This window comes from Macrobrachium nipponense, chromosome 41 (assembly GCF_015104395.2).
Source record: "Macrobrachium nipponense isolate FS-2020 chromosome 41, ASM1510439v2, whole genome shotgun sequence".
Taxonomy (NCBI): domain Eukaryota; kingdom Metazoa; phylum Arthropoda; class Malacostraca; order Decapoda; family Palaemonidae; genus Macrobrachium; species Macrobrachium nipponense.
In genome coordinates, this window is record NC_061102.1 from 20,992,863 (window position 1) to 21,011,263 (window position 18,401).

At 42.7% G+C, this 18,401-nt stretch overlaps 1 pseudogene; it reads left to right on the forward strand.

Annotated features, from left to right (window-relative positions):
- The first annotated feature begins 123 nt into the window (after nt 1-123).
- LOC135212792 (membrane-associated protein Hem-like) overlaps nt 124-18,401 on the forward strand; it is a 67,699-nt pseudogene continuing 49,421 nt past the window's right edge.

Here is an 18,401-nt window from a genome sequence, read left to right on the forward strand (position 1 = left end):
GATTTTCATTCTCTTTTACTTTAGATAATTGTCTGTCTGTCATGTTGGTTTGTGTTAAATGACATTGTGCATGTTGTCCTTTGTTAAGCATTGCTGAACTGTCTTGTGAATGATTTAAAACTGATGTTACAGTAAGATTAGTCTAATAAAACATTTCTAGGAGTTTGATTTATATATGCTTAAAGCACTTTTCATTTATGTAGAAATGTTTTTTAGATATAGTTGTTTGTGAATTTAGAAATAGTATATTTTATTAGAATGTGCCTGACTTACTTTCTCTTCTTTTTTTATCTATTAAGTGTCCTCTGCCATCTGCTACTAACAGGTGATAGCTAATGCAGTTTTATCCATGGCTCTCTTACTTTATATCCAGTAGAGGAAGGTTTGCCTTTGACTTTCGTGGCATCCGTCTTGACTGGTTCCGGCTTCAAGCATACACTACAGCAAATCGCACTGGATTACGGCTCAGAGAGAATCGAGAACTTGCTGCGTTGATCAACCAAATAGTATTTCACACAAAAATGGTTGACTACCTTGATGAAATGCTGATTGAAACCTCTGATCTGTCAATATTTTGGTAAGCTCTTCGTCACACTGTCATCTATTGCTTGCATAGTTAAATATATTTTTATACATGTTTAACTGAGCAACCTTTTGAAATTTAGTGGCAGTATGAAAACATAACTTTAAATGTACATTTCTTTTGTTTTGATATGACATTTTTGTAACCATTCACTATACCTTATGTTAGAAGTGATGTTATATTGTAACTCTAAATGTGATTCCTTTTGGTTTGATATGATATGTTTGTAACCATTCATATAACTTAGTTTGGAAGTGATGATCTATTTCCTTTTGTCTCTACATTTACATGTAGTGTTATTTCAAGATATTTTAAGATAATAAGCACTAACCACTTGTATATCCACTTTTGCGGAGGGTAGAAACCCTCTTCTATAACAGCCATTCATTAAAAGAAAATAACCTAGGCAGTTTATCTTAGGTGTGTGAAAACTGTCGCCCATAAATTGCCTTTAAATTAAATTGATGATATAATAATTTGGGATATTTTTATTGCAGTTTCTTCAGCAAACAGTTTGAGGACAATTTCCATATGTGTCTAGAGTTCCCTGCCCAAAATCGTTACATCATTTCATTTCCACTGATATGCTCTCACATGCAGGCTTGCACACATGAAATATGCCCTGAAGAGGTGAGTTTCATTTGTATTCTATATCACAATTTGTAGATACAAAAAGTATTGTTTCATAATAAACCCAAGTTTTTTGTCCCGTGGATCAGTGTTCCCGAAAGACAAGAATCTCTTGTTGGTCATGGAGTGTTCATGATTCATGAAGACCAATGAATTTGGCTAATGCATTTGGTGTGTTTTTTAAAAAGATGCATATAAAAATATTTTTAGCAGTAAAGTTGATTTGTATCATTAGAAGATTTCAAAGAAAAATTACTTGGACATTACTTCATTACTTCATAGGGAAAGAAATCCATATGCTGTTATGTACTAATAATGAAATGATTGATTTTTTGTCTAGCTTTGTGGATTATTTCAAAGGCATTTTTAGAATAGTGATTACATTTTAGTTAGACTGGATGGCAGCTATTCATAGCCTCAAAACTTAAAAATATATGGGATATGTATTGAAAATAATGTTGAGAAGACTGAGTGGTTTTTAATTTACTCTTGATGATTTTGTTATAGCGTTACCACATCAGAGAGAGAAGTTTATCTGTTGTAAACTTATTCCTAGAAGAGATGGCCAAAGAAGCAAAGAACATCATCACAACAATATGTGATGAACAGTGTATTTTATCAGATAAGGTAAGGTGTCTATACGAGTTGAAGATTTAAGTGTTTAGTTGCCCAGGTTTGCTTAATAAGGCTAAGTATAAGCACTGGAAATTTTTGGTACTTTGCTTATTTAGGATCTTTGCAAAGTTTTTTTTAGTAGGCTAGCCTTTGGCCTATGAGCTTATGAATACATTTTCATACAATCAACTTACCTGTCAGATATATACATAGCTAAGACTCCGTCGTCCCCCGACAGAAATTCAAATTTCGCGCCACTCGCTACAGGTAGGTCAGGTGATCTACCGGCCTGCCTGGGCGGCAGGACTAGGAACCATCCCCGTTTTCTATCATATTTTCTCTGTCGCCGGTGGTATCAACATTGTTGCTATTACCTCCTGACTTAGATTCTTATTTCATCCTTTGATCATCGTTTCTCGGCTTTTGGTGACGTATCTGGATCGTGTTTTTGGCATTCGCTACTGTGGACTGTTTTTGGAATGCTTTTTGGATTTTTCTCAGTATGTCTGATTCAAATGTGAGTGTGAGAATGTGTGTGAATGTAGGCTGCAGGGTGAGGGATACCGAAAGCTTCGGTTGATCCTCACACTGTATGCCGTAAATGTAGGGGGTTTCAGTGTTCTGCTAATAATACTTGTAATGAATGCAAGGGATTAAATGCAGAAGAGTGGAAGACTTTAACTTCTTATTTGAAGAAGTTAGAGAGGGATAGGGTGTAGACTGTTTGAAAGGTGTGAGTTCAAGGCCTATTGAGCCTTTTACTGATAATTCTAATCCTACTGATTTAGATTCTCCCTATGTTTCTCATTCACAAAGTGTACTTTCGGAATCGGCCTCGGAAATCGCCGATCTGAAAGCTACGATTCGAGACATGAAGTCCAAAAATGGCGGACTTACAAGGTAAGGCTAGTGAAAGTGAGCATTACAGTGAAGTGAGTTCCCCCAGTGTTGTGGAGGGGGCGTTTGATCGTCCCTGCGACGCTCCCAGGCCTAGACCTCTTCCAAGCTCCCATGCCCAGAGGAGAAGGAAAGTCGAAAGCCTTAAGGAGGTCGTGGGGAATCCCCAACGGTCAGACGTCCCTTCAGCTAGCTCTGTTTCGTGGCAGGCTGCTCAAGGGCGCTCTGAAAAAGAAAAAGTCCTCGTGAGTGTTTTCTCATCCTCTCCCTCTCCATCACCTAAACGAGTGGGTGGAAGGAAGTCGAATTTATCAAGGCCTCTGAAGCGTCATATGAAAGAGCCCGAAATTGACTCGAGCCCAGAGCGTTCTCAGATGACGCTCCCTCTTCTATAAGAAGGCGAAGGTGGCGTCAGCGTCACCCGACGAGTACGCAGAAGTACCCTTTCCTACTTCCCCTCCCCGATTGATGACGAAAGGCGTCATGCAGTTGACGTGGGAGAAGCTTCAAGGAGAATTATTATGGCAGTTCAAGAGCAACTGGCCTCTCTAGTGGGAGTTTTAGCGCCTCGTAGGAAGGACGTTGCGCTTCCATCAAGAAGTCTCGTATCTCTCCTCTGCCTAAGCGAGAAGCGTCATGCAGACGTGAAGCTTCTAAACATCTTACAGAAGCTTCGGGTTCGAGAGCGAGAGCGGTTGCTTACGAAAGTTTCGTAACGCCAGAGAGACGTGAGACGTCTTTTAGACATGAAGCGTCTTTGAAAGCTGTTGGTAGACGTGAAGCTCCAACCAATATTTTGGCGCCAAGTAGGACGCCTTTTGAGAGCGGAGCGTCTTCCAGGCGCGAGGCGTCATCCGGATGTCAGCAGCCAAGTAAGCGGGAGGCGTTAGCCAGGACGCTTGGCGGACGAGAAGCGTCATCCAAGCGGGAAGAGTCTTCTATTTATCGAGAGAAGCCTGAGCTTTTGGCGCCTTCCAAGGCTATTAAAGCGGGGAAGAGGAAAGAATATCATTCCTTAGCCCTCTCCTATTAGGAGTTTGTCTCCTCCAGAGGAGGAACGTACAGAGGTGGGAGCGGAGACTCATTTAGATCCCGAGTTGGAAGGAAACTCGGATGAAGAATATCAAGGAAGAGAAGGACTGTCGAACTATAAAGTTTTGACTGCCTTGCTTCTAGAGGAGTATGGAGACGAATTGACTCCTGCCGCTCCTCCTTCTCCGCGCTCTCTGTTTTCGAGTGCTAAGACGAAGAAGTCTTCGTCTTTTCTCAAAATGAAGCCCACCATTTCAATGAAGAGGGCTCTACAATCCTTAGACTCGTGGATGAAGTCTAAGAAGGACTTAGTAAGAACGGTCTTCTGCATGCCTCCAGCGAGACTAGCTGGTAAAAGAGGCATTTGGTATCAGACGGGAGAGAATATGGGTATTGCTCTCCCGTTCTACGTCAGAAGCAGACTTTTCGACCTTAGGTTGACGCTTCACGTCGACAAGTCTCAACTCGGCACGGATTACATGGGGCATTTCTGAACTGGACCATCTCCTCAAGGGACTCTTTCATGTATTGGAAGTTTTCAACTTCTTAGATTGGTCCCTTGGGGTGATGTCCAAGAAAGCCCATGATTCGGAAGGAATCGAACCGGAAGCCCTTTTGTGCACATTGTCTTGTATAGACAAAGCGGTACAGGATGGCTCTTTTGAAATCTCCTCTTTGTTTGGAGCAGGTCTTCTAAAGAAGAGGCGGTATATGGTGCCTTTTTTTAACCAAGGCAGTCTCCCACGCTCAGAGGGCAGCGCTGCTGTATTCTCCTTTGTCTGACTTTTTGTTCCCTTCTCAGTTGGTGAAGGACATTGCTCATTCATTAACTGAGAAGGCGACTCAGGATCTTCTGACGCAGTCAGCAAGGAAGAAGAAACCTGCTTCTACATCGGACAAGAAAGGACCGAGTACATCGGTTCAGCCCTTTCGAGGTGGTCCGACCTCCAGACCTCCCGCAAGAAGGAAGGCTCCTGAGAAGAGAGGTAGGTCTGCCTTTTCGTCCCTTTAAAAAGGGAAAATGAAGCTTCTCTCCTCCAAGCACCAGTAGGTGCCAGGCTCCTGGGATTTGTGGAGGCCTGGACACTTATAAACAGACGCGTCATCGTTTGGCTATAATAAGGAAGGGATATCGTATCCCTTTCCTGAACACTCCTCCCCTAACGTCAATACCAAGGGAACTAACAGCCAAGTACAAGGATCCTGTGCTGAGGGATACTCTTCGATCGATGGTGGAACAAATGTGGGACAAGAGAGCGATAGAACTAGTACTAGATCAAAACTCCCCGGGGTTTTACAATCGCCTTTTTCTGGTTGCGAAAGCCTCGGGAGGCTGGAGACCAGTACTAGACGTCAGCTCTCTGAACAAATTTGTTCAGAAGGAGAAGTTCTCCATGGAGACTTCTGCTTCAGTCCTGGCGTCATTACGACAAGGAGATTGGATGGTGTCTCTAGATCTCCAGGACGCCTACTTTCACATCCCGATCCACCCTTCATCGAAGAAGTACCTCCGCTTCATGACGGGGGGAAGGATCTTTCAGTTCAAGAGCCTTGTGTTTCGGCCTGTCCACAGCTCCTCAGGTCTTCACAGCCTGATGAAGAATGTGGCGAGGTTTTTTCACCTCAAAGGAGTAAACATCTCTCTGTATCTGGACGACTGGCTCATCAGGGCCAGATCAGAGACAGTGCTTGGAGGACCTGAAGTTAACTTTAGATCTGATCAAGCGTTGGGATTTGCTCGTGAACCTCGAGAAGTCGCAGCTGACCCCAGCCCCAGCAGGGACTTAGTCTATCTGGGGATTCGGATGGATTCTCGGGGGTTTTTCGAGTATTTCCTTCGCAAGAGAGAATCGCAAAAGGTTTGCGGATAGTCTCTCTCTTTTCTTAAGGAAGGAACATACGTCGGCGAGGGAATGGTTGAGCCTTCTAGGGACCCTTTCCTCGCTCGAACAGTTCTTCCCGCTAGGAAGACTTCATTTACGTCCGCTTCAATTCTTCCTCAAGAAGTCTTGGAGTTGGAAAACTGGACAACTTTCGGACGTCTTTCCCATTCCAGTGGAGATAAGATCGCACCTGGAAATGGTTGCCCCCTCTGGAAGAGAACAAAGGGATCTCTCTAAGGACACAGAACCCAGACCTAGTGTTGTACTCCGACGCGTCGGAGAAAGGTTGGGGAGCAACATTAGGCTCGAAGGTGAGGTGTCAGGCACCTGGGAACCAGCACAGGTGACTGGCACATAAACTGCAAAGAGCTCTTCGCCGTGCATCTGGCTTTGAAGAGTCTAGAACTCTGGTGTTCGAACAAAGTAGTGCAAGTAAACGTGGACAACACCACCGCACTTGCCTACATTCGAAAAAATAAAACAGGGAGGGACTCACTCCTCGTTCCTTTACGAACTGACGAGAGACCTTTTGCTTTGGACGTCTCACAGGAACATCTCCCTTCTGACAAGGTTCGTGCAGGGAAGTAAAGAATGTGAGGGCGGACAGACTCAGCAGGAGGAACCAGGTCCTTCATACAGAGTGGACCCTACACGAGAAGTGGTGTCAAGATCTCTGGTCGCTGTGGGGGGACACCTCATTGTGGATCTCTTCACATTCATTCCAAAAGCTGGCAGTCTTTTGCTTCGGTTCGTGGAAGATCCAAGAGCTCTTATGGTAGACGCCTTCCTGCTAGATTGGTCTCGAGTAGACGTATATGCTTTTCCTCCATTCAAAACACTGGGATTAGTAATAAAAAAGTTTGTGGCGTCAAAGGAGACGAGGATGACATTGATAGCCCCCTTTTGGCCAGCCCAAGATTGGTTCACGGAGGTGGTAGAGTGGATCGTAGACTTTCCAAGATCCCTACCAAGAAGGACGGATCTTCTCAGACAACCACACTTCAAGAGGTACCATCAAAACCTCCCCGCTCTCGCTCTGACTGCCTTTCGACTATCGAAAGACTCGTCAGAGCGAGAGGGTTTTCTCGCGGAGTTGCAAGCGCGATCGCGAGAGCACGCAGAACCTCCACTACGAAAGTATATCAATCGAAGGGGGAGTGGTTTTTAGAAGGTGGTGTAGATCTAAGAAGTTGTCCTCCTCCACTACCTCTATAGCGGAAATTGCTGATTTCCTTCTATTCCTGAGAGAGCAATCTCATCTAGCTGTATCCACAATAAAGGGATACAGAAGTATGCTCTCGGCTGTCTTCAGGAATAGAGGATTAGATCTGGCAGATAATAAAGATCTCCACGATCTCATAAGTCATTTGAGACTTCAAAGTCGAAGGAACCGGTCCCTCCGAACTGGAACCTAGACGTGGTCCTCAAGTTTCTTTCATCTGAAAGATTCGAACCTCCTCATCTGGCTTCCTTTCGAGACATCACCAGAAAATGCCTATTCCTATTATCTTTAGCTACGGCAAAGAGAGTTAGTGAATTACATGCTCTGCAAGATAAAGTAGGTTTCAAGGGAGACTCAGCTATTTGCTCGTTTAAGACGCTGTTTTTAGCTAAGAATGAGAATCCCTCGAATCCCTGGCCTAAGTCATTTGAAGTCAAAAGGCATATCGAGTCTCGTAGGAAGAGAAGCAGAAGATCTCTATGCCCTGTAAGAGCTCTAAAGTTTTACATTCAGAGAAAAGCATCAGATGGGAGGCTCTAGACAAGGTCTTTGGTGCGCGGTAAAAGACCCCACAAGACTGATGTCCAAGAATGCGCTGGCATTCTTTGTGAGGAACGTCATACACGACGCGCATAAGGTCTGTTCTGACGAACAGTTACGACTGTTGAAAGTTAAGCTCATGAAGTGAGAGCAGTAGCGACGTCTCTCGTTTCATAAGAATATGTCGCTTAAAAAAAAACCCATCAGATACGACATTTTGGAGATGCAACTCCAGTAATTTGCATCTCATTACTTGAAAGACGTTCGTGTGACATATGAGAAGTGTTTTCTCTAGGTCCGTTCGTATCGGCGGATACGATTCTGGGTACGGGAGCCGACACCAATCCTTAAAAGTATATACTTTTCTTCTTTTTCGGATATGGTCTGGAATCTCTTCGAACAATGGAGGACTTGGTTAGCACGGGTGGCCGTCTATGTTGTTCAGTAAGAGAATCTTGTCATATCTAATTAGATGAGTATAATTTTTTTTTTAGAAATTAGTATGTGTGCGTAGTGGTTTTGAGTTACGTTGTTGTGACGAGTTCAGGGATAAACTCGGGAACAATCTTAGTTCTAACATATGGTTAGGATCAGGGGTGGTCGGGATTGGTTGTGTGCTCCTTCATAAGGGTGTACTATTGTCATATAAGTGGGATCAGCACCTTTCAGGCTCTGCCGAGTAAGCGGATAAGACCCCATCAGCAGACCCACAAGAACTCTTGGCCATAGATCATATATCTCGCTAAAGTTTCTTGAGGTGATGCAGACTACTGGGCAAACACCACGAAGTCTACCACCTATCAGGTAGGAACCAAGGTTTTATTTATACCTACAACATAGTTGTTTACCTGTCTATTCCATATAGTAGCTGTCTCTTACCCTCCACCGAAAGGTGCCAATCAGCTATGTATATATCTGACAGGTAAGTTGATTGTATGAAAATGATATTGTTATGTTACAATAAAGTTTCATACATACTTACCTGGCAGATATATACAATTAAAGGCCCACCAGCCTCCCCGCAGGAGACAGGTGGAAGAGAGAAAATATGATAGAAAACGGGGATGGTTCCTAGTTCCTGCCGCCCAGGGCAGGCCGGTAGATCACCTGACCTACCTGTAGCGAGTGGCGCGAAATTTGAATTTCTGTCAAGGATGACGGAGTCTTAGCTATGTATATATCTGCCAGGTAAGTATGTATGAAACTTTATTGTACATAACAATATCATATTTTGATGTGAGCTGGATTTAAGTTTTTGAGCTAAGGCATTTGTCATGTTAAGGCAGTTTTGTTAAAAATGAAAGGAAAAATAAAAAGGTTTACTTACATTGGTTTATGCAATAATGAATAATGGGAAATTTTTGTTAGCAAAACAAAAGTTTTTGACTTGAATCTACTTTAAAAAGTCTTATCTCATGTACGTATCTTTTTATGTATGGGCTTGAAAAAAAATTGAAATTTTTATTGATTCTATATTCAGCTTTTACCGAAACACACAGTCCCCTTGTTAATTCATAAGAAGAAAGAGAAAAAGAAGAAGAAAGAAGACACAACGGAAGGCAGACCAGGTCAAGAGAGTTACAGAAAAACTAGGGAAGAACTCACAACGTAAGACAAAATAGCATTATTTATTTAGTTGTTTCAATCTCATTGCTTTTAGTTTAGTCTTTCTTGTGTATATGTGCTGTAAAGAGACTCAGAGCCAGAAGAAAAGTATAATTCCTTTATCTCCTTACGTTAGTGCATGGTCACAACATGAAATAACCTTGATAGTCTGCTAAAATAGAATTGACTTTCATGTTTCTCACATAAATATGTATAGTCAACGCAGGTTTCTCTATAGACCTTATACAGTAGGGCCTCGATAATCACGGGGATAGGGCCCAGAACTCCCCATGATAAGTAAAATACCCGTGTTATCCTGGTACCCCCTCAAAAATTGCTAAAAAACTGCCTACTTTAATAGTTAACCCACCCAAGACCACTATTCCAATGTTTATAACTGCCTACTTTAGTGCAAACACCAAATATATCTTCAACTATCACCTTAAACTAAATTCAAGATAGTTTCAAAGTTATTTTAAAACATTAGCCTTAAAAATATATGTAGTATACATGCTACTGTACATATGTAGCCTACTAGCCTATGTATTACAGCTAGAAGCCTACATATGCATGGTCATGTGGGCCTCTTTTCTTCACAGCACATGTTAATATATTACACGTAATAACCTTCATCTGACGTTTAGGCTTCTTTCCCATAAGAGTAAAAGAATCAGGGCTTTTGGATGCCACATAATTAACTTGTTTATATGGGTACAATTTAAAGAACGCGGCGGCGGAAAACGGCTTCAGTAACAACATAAACAAAACGTGGTTAGGCCAGTGTTGCCAAATGGGAATGGCAATTTCTTGCTAGAATTTGCTCCATAAAGTGCTAAAAATTCACATCATACACAACAATGCCAACCAGTTAATTTCAACCGATTGCTCTCCTTTTCGATTCAAACATGTTTCTAACATACTCAGTGTACTTGTACATTATGTTACATGATTCCTAATAATTTCGAAACCTCTTCTGTTCAATTCCTGAAAATGGTTTTGCAAGATTTTTGTCATTTTCTTACATGATATATCATAAACATAGTAGAATAAAAGAAATATTAAACTTATCATTACAAAGTTTTGATGTCAAAATACGTATGCTAGGTGTATTGAAAACAAATGCAAGTTTCCTACCAGATGCTCGATTGAAAATTTTCTTGCTAATTACCTCAAGAAAATGAAAGCTAGCATTAAAAATGTGAAATTGGTAATACTGGACTCAACAGATCCGTGTTAGTAGTACAAATGATTTATTGTATCATTAAAGATATCAAAATAAACGAAGTCGCAAAGCTGATTCTATTCATGTTTTTCTAAACACGTAGCCTAAAAGGACGTATATTCCCAAACATTATTATTACCATGACTATAAAAAAATATAGTACTATTACAATTTCGAAAGATAATTTTGCTGTGAACGCTACCATAATTTGATTTTCACATATGTACGTACATTTCGTCAGCTGGCTGGCTTCGCATGGATAAAAGTTGATTTCACTGATATGAAATTATTCCACGAATAGCCTTTATTATGCATGACACTTACCTGGCAGGTATATATATAGCTTATCCTCTTGTCGCACCGGCAGAATTTCAAAACTCGCGGCAACCGCTAGTACACTGGTAGTTCAGGTGATCGCCACCCCGTTCCGTGGCGTTGGTGCTCGGAACCATTTCCCGTTTTCCTCAGATTTTCTCTGCCAGCCGAACCGGCAACATCGTTGTTGGTTCTCTGATAAAATTTCCTGCTCGTTGACTGACTTTTTGGATATTGGTATCGTATTCACAAAGTTAGCTTGGCAATCGCAATTGATCTTGCATTAGTATGTCTGATTCAGGGAGTATGTTTAGAGTTTGTGTGAAAGAAGGGTGTAAAGTGAGACTGCCGAAATCATCGGTAGATCCCCATACTGTATGTAAGAAGTGTCGAGAGTTTGTATGTACGTGGGACAATAGGTGCAATGAATGTGAGTGTCTGAATGAGAAAGAGTGGAAGGCTCTTGTTAAGTATGTAGAGAGAACTAGAAAAAGGTTGGGTGAGAAGATCAGTTTCTAGAAGTGAGAGATCTGGTTCTTCGAGTAAACCTGTGAATGAATCTTTGCCTGTGTCTTCTCCAGCTCATTCACATGTAGATGTAGCACCTTCCCCTCAGGTTTCTCGTGCGCCCACCGTTGCTGTATCTGAGGATACTACTGATCTGCAAATTGTGAAAGTGTTTGCTGCCCTTGCGTCCATGGGAGATCAGATTAACGGCGTCCATGGGAGATCAGATTAAACGGTTAACGGACAAAGTGGAAGTGTTTAATGACAGTGTTGTGGAGGGGGCGCCTGATCGTCCCTCTCGTGCTCCTAGACCTAGACCTCTGTCAAGCTCCCAGAACCTGGGACGGGGAAGGCAATGTCGGACAGTCGAAGGGAGGCGAGAGGGGTTTACTCTCGATCAGTCGTCCCTTCAGGCAGTCCTATTGTTGCGTCCCAGGCTGCAGCAGTACGCCATAGGAAAGGCGTTACTGGGAAGTGCATTTATTTCTTGGGCGTTTTGTGGAAGATCGCGTCCTTTCAAGAGATCATATGCCGAGCTCGTCACAGGATGAAAGGGTTTTGAGCAAGAGGGTTGGAGTAGCCTGAGATTTTTTCATCAGATGATGAGGAAGCAATCCCTATCAAGAGGAAGAGGATTTCTCGTCCTTTAGATGTGACTAGCCGTGCGATGAGCGGTGTTTCCCCTATTAGAGAAACTCCGCTGCGTAGACGTCAGGATCGCTCGCCTCTCCGTTTTAGCCCAGTGCGTCCTCGATCTCCTCCGCCTCAGGAGTTTCGTCAGGAAGCGGAGACTAAAGAAGTTCTGCGGGACATGCAGGAGAGATTGGCAGTGCTTGTTAAATCCTGGGAAAAGCCCGAACAACCTTCGGCTAGACGTAAGGACTCGTCGCTCCCAGTTAAGTCCTCCAAGAGGACGCAGGACGTACAGTTGCCGCCTCGTTCTCAGGCGGGATCTTCTCGTAACCCAGGACGCAGTGTGTCCTATAGGAAGGACGATTCTCCGACACCGCAGGACGCAGGACGCAAGAGGAAGAGTGATGGACGCATGGTGGACGCAAACGTTACAGAGGACGCAGGACGCAGGCGGCAGCATGTGGAACCGTCTTCCCGACAAGGAAGAGAAGGGTTTTGCAAGGAGGCAGTTCCGCATTCGCTCTCCAGGCAAACTGTGGATAAGGATCCCGCTATGGATTGTCTTCAGGATCTTGGATTTCAGGATATTTCTTCTCAGGAGGAAGACTTTATTGAGTTTTTGAAGAGGACAAGAATGTGGAAGCTCCTTCCTCGGACTACAAGAAGCTAACCGAGTGCCTCCTTTCATTGTTTGAAGGAGATTTTCAGCCTTCAGCCCCGCTATCTCCTCTATCTCAATTCTCGAAGACGAAAGCACCCAAGAAATCTTCCTTTTTGAAAATGACCTTGTCGATTTCAGCGAAGAAAGCCCTTCAACGTATTAATGAGTGGTTGAAGGAGAAGAGAGAGTCGGGGAAGACTTCTTTTGCTTTCCCTCTGGCCAAGTTGTCTTCGAAGTCTGGTGTTTGGAACGCTACGGAAAGGAAAGTCTTGGCCTGGGCGGGAGTTCCTGCCTCCTCCCAGGGAGACTTTTCTAATATAGTGGACAGCTCCCGTAGGCATGCCTTACACGCAGCCAAAGTGTGGTGGACTTCTTCAGAGTTCGATCATTTGCTAAAGGGTATTTATCGGACTTTTGAAGTTTTTAATTTTCTCGATTGGTCGTTGGGTGCATTGGCTCGGACTTCAGAGATGGGAGATTCTTCAGACTCGGATTTACCTAGAAGCATCATGTCCTGTATGGATAAAGCCTTGAGGGATGGAGCTAATGAACTTGCTTCACTGTTTACAGCAGGTGTTTTAAAGAAAAGGTCTCTATTGTGCTCGTTCGCTGCGAAAGGAGTCTCGAACGCGCAAAAGTCGGAGTTGATGTTCTCCCCACTTTCAGGACAGCTTTTCCCACCAGACATCATTAAGGATATTGCGCTTTCCCTTACTCAGAAGGCTACACAGGACCTGCTGACGTCTTCAGTAAGGAAGTATTTGCCTTCAAAAAGTAGTGAAGAAGACACCGAAGGAAACAAGGACAGCACAGTAGCCCTTTCGGGGTAGGGACTTTTTCCCGACCAGCCTTTAGAGGGAAAAGAGTTCCTGCCAAAAGAGGTTCGAAAACCTCAACCAAACAATGAGTTCGAAGTCCTCCAGACGTGTGTTGGGGCCAGACTTTTAGACTTCTGGGAAGTCTGGCAAAGCAGAGGAGCGGATCCTTGGTCTGTAAGTGTAGCGAAGGAAGGCTACAAGATCCCCTTCCTAAAGAAACCACCTCTCGCTACAGCTCCGAGAGCCTTAGGGGCTCATTACATCGATTTAGAGAGGAGAGAGGCTCTTTGGCATTCAATTGTCAGTATGTTAGAGAAGGGAGCCATAGAACCTGTTCTGGATCACGAATCCCCAGGTTTTTACAACCGTCTTTTTCTGGTACCGAAGTCGTCAGGAGGTGGAGGCCAGTACTGGACGTAAGTCAGCTAAACTTGTTCGTAGAAAAGACCAAGTTTACGATGGAGACGAACGATTCAGTACTGGCAGCGGTACGTCCAGGGGACTGGATGGTGACGCTGGACCTTCAGGATGCGTATTTCCATATTCCGATTCATCCAAGGTCCAGGAAATATTTGAGATTCGTGATGCAGGGACAAGATATATCAATTCAGCCCGCCCTTTGCTTTGGGCTCTGCACGGCCCCTCAAATCTTTACAAGGATGATGGCGAACGTGGCGAAGTGGCTTCATCTGTTAGGAGTCAGAGTCTCTCTACTTGGACGATTGGCTCATAAGAGCACAATCAAAGCAGCAATGTCTGGAGGACATGGACCTCACATTGGATTTAACAAAGCAGCTGGGTCTATGGTGAACCTGAAAAAGTCACATCTGATCCCCACACAGGAGCTAGTTTATTTGGGGATTCTGATATCCTCAGTGACTTTTCGGGCTTTTCCGTCCCCCGAAAGGCAGACCATGTGCCTTTGGAAAGTGCAAGAATTCCTATCGAAAGACCAATGCTCGGCAAGAGAGTGGATGAGCCTGCTGGGGGGACTCTCTTCGTTAGAGCGGTTCATTTCCCTAGGGAGACTTCACATGAGGCCCTTACAGTTCTTTCTGAACGAAGTCTGGTCAAGAAGATCGCAACCAGATTTCCTTCCTGTTTACAATTCCTTTAAAGATAAAGGAGGAATTAAAGTGGTGGCTAGCCCCGGGAAGGTTAGCAGAGGGTACGTCACTCCAGCAGGGGAACCCAGACCTGATATTATTTTCCGACGTCAGACGCAGGCTGGGGAGCGACGCTGGGCCCTCAAGAGGAGTCAGGCCTTTGGAACGAAGAAGAGAAAGCTTGGCACATAAAGAGGCAGGAAACTGATGGTGATTTTCTTGGCTCTGAAAGCGTTCAGACCGTGGATCAGCGGCAAAATGGTGCAGATCAACGCGGACAATACCACAGCTCTGGCATACATACACAAACAAGGAGGGACCCACCTCGTTTACTCTTTGCAACTTGGACGAAGGAGATTCTTCTGTGGTCAGAGAGAGAGAAAAACGTCACCCTGCTCACCAGGTTCATTCAAGGGAGAAGAACGTCAGAGCGGACCTGTTGAGCAGGGAGGGACAAGTGCTTTCGACAGAGTGGATCTTGCATCAACAAGTATGCCAGAGGCTGTGGAAGCTTTGGGGCAGGCCAGTGGTGGATCTTTTCGCTACCGCAGCGATGAAGAGGTTACTGAATTACTGTTCTCCAGTCCCGGACCCTCTTGCAGTCGCAGTAGATGCCTTCCTACTAGATTGGATGGGGCTAGACGCGTACACATTTCCCCCGTTCAAGATTTTAGGAAGGGTAATGAAGAAATTCAGAGAAAGTCAAGGAACAAGGCTGACTCTAATAGCTCCATACTGGCCGGCCCAAACGTGGTTCACAGAGGTACTGGAATGACAGCGGATTCTCCGAGAAGTCTACCCACGAGAGTAGATCTTCTCAAACAACCCCACTTCGACAGGTTCCACAAGAACACCCTCGCTCTGGGTCTGACTGTGTTCAGGACTATTGAAAGACTTGTCAGAGCGAGGGGGTTTTCTAGAGAAGCAGCGAAGGCAGTTGTGAGAGCACGAAGAGCTTCAACTATCAAAGTGTACCAGTCGAAGTGGGAGAACTTCTGTAAATGGTGTAAGAATCGGAAGATTTCTTCATCCAGTACCTCTGTGACCCAAATTGCAGATTTCCTTCTTGTATTTCTGAAGAAGGAAGTGGGTTTGGCAAATCAAACCATTAAGGGTTACAAATGTATGTTGTCTGCAGTGTTTTAGGCACAGAGGATTAGATCTGTCCAATGATGCAGATCTTAGAGATCTTCTCAGATCTTTTAATACGAAGAAGGATCGACATTGCAGAGCTCCTTCTTGGAATCTTGATGTCGTACTCAAATTCTTAGAAACGGATAGGTTTGAACCTATGGACAGTGCTTCTTTACGAGAGCTAACGAAGAAGACTATTTTCTTGGTAGCGTTAGCTACAGCTAAAAGGATTAGTGAGCTGCAAGCTATTAACAAACAAGTAGGATGGAAGCACAACAAAGCAGTTTGTTCGTTCCAAGAGGAATTTTTAAGCCAAGAATGAGAATCCTTCACATCCGTGGCCAAGGTCATTTGAGATTTAGGACTGGATGAGCTTAGTAGGTCAAGAACAGGAAAGGGTTCTTTGCCCAGTAAGAGCCTTACGTTACTACGTAGAAAGGACAAAAAGCATTAGAGGGGCTTCAGGTTCTCTCTGGTGTTTTGTGAAAGATCCTACTAGACCCATGTCTAAAAATGCTATGGCTTTTTCGTAAGAGAAGTCATTAAGGAAGCACATTTGCTTTGCCAGGAAGAATGCTTCGGTTTGCTTAAGGTTAAAGCTCACAAAGTGAGAGCGGTAGCTACGTCCTTGGCATTCAGAAAAAATTTAGCCCTCAAGGACATTATAGATTCTACGTTTTGGAGGACAAATTCGGTAGACGTGAGAGACAACTTTTGATCATTGTCAAACGTTAGGCCCGTACGTATCCTCAGGTACAGTACTGGGCAAAGGAGTTTCCACCCCATAACCTACTAACATGCTAGGCTATTATTTTAATTAGGTTATAGTGTTTTATGGTTGTCTGAGAAGGTTATTACCTGCTCAGTTTTTTGGTGTAGTATTTTGTTATAGTGATTGTGTGTGGTTCAGGTGACTAACTTTCCTAGCATGAATGCCCGTGGTAAATGAGGGCTAGGGTTCTCTGTCAGCAAATTGGTCATGTCTAGTTGTCAGACCCTTTTATTAGCTTTCTCAACAAACAGGTCACATCCTAGTTGAGAGCTACTAAGGTTTAGCAGGCTAAGAGGCAGGACCTACGAAGTCAGCTACCTTAGCAGGTAAGGAACCTAATAGTAATTTTAAAAATTAACTAATTTTTAAATTATGACGATGTTGCTGTCTATGACCCACCTCCAAATGTGTCAATCAGCTATATATATACCTGCCAGGTAAGTGTCATGCATAAAAATGATATTGTTATGATACAATAAAGTTTTATGCATACTTACCTGGCAGGTTATATATAATTAAATTCCCACCCTCCTCCCCTCAGGAGACAGGGGTTCATTGAGAAAATCTGAGGAAAATGGGAATGGTTCCGAGCACCAGCGCCACGGGAACGGGGTGGCGATCACCTGAACTACCAGTGTACTAGCGGTTGCCGCGAGTTTTGAAATTCTGCCAGTGCGACAAGAGGATAAGCTATATATATACCTGCCAGGTAAGTATGCATAAAACTTTATTGTATCATAACAATATCATTTTATTTTGAAGATATGATGATAACATAGAAGGTAAAATATGGTTTTACGTATTTTGTTTATGCTTCATCGCTGAGAGAGAGAGAGAGAGAGAGAGAGAGATTCTTCTTCAGATCTCCATCATATGAAGAATGAGTAAAAATGTATTTTATTTTAACTTTTGGAAGCCACCATTGAACATTGGCAGTGACAACTTAAACACAACTCGATAAATGCTCGATAGTTATAGCAGATGATGTCGGCAATCGGCTGTTTCTCTAGAGAGAGAGGAGAGAGAGAGAGAGAGAGAGAGAGAGAGAGAGAGAGAGAGAGAGAGAGAGAGACCGACTGTTGCTTGATTTGGTTGTAACATTGACGGATATCCATTAGTAAAAGTTGAATAATAGTTGTGTATTGAGAATACTAATGATCATTTTAATGAAACTTGTTTTACTTTGTCTAATCATATTGCATGTATTATTACCATATTATCGTATTATGATATGGACATAGCGATCTACCATTTACATTCTGTTTTTGTTTACATTCTTAAAATAATCAACTGATGTCGTTTCACCAATATCATCACTGTTTTTAGTTGCCGAATGAAACTTAAGTCAAAGATATGCCTATAATATATAACATGAGAATGGTTTTATTACCTTTATTGTCAGTTAATATCATAATGTGAATCTGTTCATGTATGTTGGTGGTTATCGCACAGCAACTAGGTTTAGCCTACGAATGAAAGTCATACATATACCTTGAATAGGCTATTTATTATGAAGATATGCCAGTAATATATAAGGTGAGAATAGTTTTATCACCTTTGTTGTCAATTAACCCTTAAACGCTGAGGTGTTTCAGAGTGAGCGGAAAATTTTTTTTTTTCAAAAAATCACAGCTCGCTTAGTTTTCAAGATTAAGAGTTCATTTTTGGCTCCTTTTTTTGTCATTGGCTGAAGTTTAGTATGCAACCATCAGAAATGAAAAATATTATCATTATCATATATAAATAATGCGATATATGATAGCGCAAAAAAACGAAATTTAATTTCATATATAATTGTATTCAAATCGCGCTGTGCGCAAAACGGTTAAAGGTAACAAGTTACTTTTTTTTCGTTGTAATTTTAACTAAATTGCAATCATTTGGTATATAAACACATTGTAAAACAATAAAGCAACACAGAGAAAATATATCACAAAATAATGCATGAATTCATAACGTGCGGACGTAAACAAATATTTTTTTCAAAAAAATTCACCATAAATCTAAATATTGTCCTAGAGGACTCCAATTTCTTTCAAAATGAAGACAAATGATTGAATATTACTATACTGTAAGAGTATTAGCTTACAAATGCAGTTGTCGACCATATCTGACAAGTTAAAGTTGACCGAATGTCGAAATTTTTTTATATATATATTTTTTATATGCAATTATTTCGGAAATAAGAAAAGCTACAACCTTTAAATATTTTTCGTTTTATTCTAC